At 57.6% G+C, this 2,068-nt stretch overlaps 1 protein-coding gene across 1 annotated transcript in view; it reads left to right on the forward strand.

Moving 5' to 3' along the window:
* EPPK1 (epiplakin 1) overlaps positions 1-2,068 on the forward strand; it is a 27,816-nt gene that overhangs the window by 6,788 nt on the left and 18,960 nt on the right. The gene's annotated exons all lie outside the window — the stretch shown is intronic.

Raw genomic sequence — 2,068 nt, forward strand, 5'->3', positions numbered from 1 at the left:
TACGTGCAGCTGCTGCGCCGCTGCGTCCCCGACCCCGACACGGGGCTTTATTTCCTTAAAATTCTTAGATAATACCTGCAAAACCTTTTGATATTTCTGTTTGTTACTGCCCGGGGGAAGAATGTTGCTATTGTGAATAATTCTTTTGCTGCCTGTGTTTGTCTTTCTTCTTTTAAATGGTTTTTTTTTGAACGTTTCTGATCCCACTGAGGGAATTTCCTTCTCTGATCTCTCTGCTTTCCTGCCCCCGCCCTCCTCAGGTGCAGCTTTGAAGTGCCTCCCCTGAGCAGTGTTGGGGCCTTGCTTTGAGCTTTGTCTTGGGTCTTCTCTCAGGAACAGAGGAACCAGCCCAGGTTATCTCAGGTCACTGTGGTGAAATGTGTCGCCCTCCTTTTCCTCACCCAGGTTTAAGTGCAGGTCCCTGTTCCGTGTGGGTGTTGCTGTGACGGGTATTTTTATCCACCTTCTCCTCTGTTTTCTTGCACATGGTGGATATTTTTCCCAGCAGCTTTTCAGGGCGATGCTCGAGTTGCAGGTTTTCCAGCCCGAGTTTTGCATGGAGGGCAGATTTCCGTGTGGGCAGGATTTCAGGCTGGCATTGGGTGTCACCTGCGTGGGTCTCCCTCCTCCCTCAGCCTCTCCAGCTTTTCTAGGAGGTGTCTGGAGTACAAACACCCTCAGCCCAGAGGTTCCCTTGCTTTGGTTCCCTTCCCTCCGTGGGGAGGGATCCACACAGGAGCTGAGAGCCTGGAACGTCCCTGGCCCTGCCATGGTTTTAGTCTGTCCAGCCCCAGCACAGCCTCCATCCCCCTCCTTCCCGTTGCCCTCCTGTGTCCTGAGTGGCTCAGCCCACGTGCCACCCTCCAGGAGAGGAGCAGCCCTGGAGCCACTCTGCCGTGGAGTTCAGGGATGAATAGTTCTACTGCTGTTTAATAGAGGCAAACTTGACCTCCTTAAATGCTGCCTGGGGCCGTTTGCCTTAATTAACCCGGTAACGTCCTGGAAAATGGAGCTTTGGCCCAGCCTGTGCAGCCAATACCTGGGAATAAAGTGTAGAGGAGCTGTGGCACTCCTGACTTTAACCTGCTGTGGAGCCTGCAGATTTACACAGGCTCAAAAATGATGGGACAAATTAACGGGAGACAAGTCACAGAAACATGGAATGGTTTGAGTGGGAAGGGACCTTAGAGCCCACCCAGTCCCAGCACCTCTGCCAGGGACACCTCCCACTAGCCCAGGTTGCTCCCAGCCCTGTCCAGCCTGGCCTTGGGCACCTCCATGGATGGGGCAGCCGCAGCTTCTCTGGGAAACCTGTGCCAGGGCCCCCCCACACTCCCAGCCAGGAATTCCTTCCCAATATCCCACCCAACTCTGCCCTCTGGCAGTGGGAAGCCATTCCCTGCGTCCTGTCCCTCCAGGCCCTTGTCCAAAATCCTTCTCCAGCTCTCTTGTAGGCCCCCTTTAGGCACTGAAAAGCCACAACAGGGTGTCCCCAGAGCCTTCTCATCCTGGAAACTCTATTTCCTGCTCCACAACAGCAAACAGGAGCAGCCGGTGTCGGGTCCCTGTGACTCCTGACTGTGCCGGCAGAGCCGGAGCCCCTGTGGCTGCTGCCTGCCCGGTGCCGGGAGTGCCACGCCGTGCCATGGGCTGGGACAGCTCACAGGGATGGGGCACGAGACCCCCCGGGCTCCAGCAGCCCCCGGAGCAGGGCCCTGGCCCCTCCAGAGATCAAAGCCCGGCCCCAGGCGGGTGTGTCGGAGCCTCCGGAGCCTCCGGAGCCTCTGGAGCCTGCAGAGCTTGTCCTCTGTGCCACACTGCCCTGCCTCCCTCCCCACCTTCCCTCCTGCTCGTAGAACCTCACAGTCATGGGATGCTTGGGGTTGGAAAAGCGCTCTGGGTCCACAGAGTCCCACTGCCCCCCCCCAGCACTGCCAAGGCCACCCCTGACCATGTCCCCAAGTGCCACACCCATGGGGCTGCTCAATCCATGTCCCCAAGTGCCACCCCCATGGGGCTGTTCAATCCATGTCCCCAAGTGCCACACCCACAGGGCTGCTCAATCCAT

Source organism: Corapipo altera, unplaced genomic scaffold (assembly GCF_003945725.1).
Source record: "Corapipo altera isolate COAL_440 unplaced genomic scaffold, ASM394572v1 121, whole genome shotgun sequence".
Lineage (NCBI taxonomy): Eukaryota > Metazoa > Chordata > Aves > Passeriformes > Pipridae > Corapipo > Corapipo altera.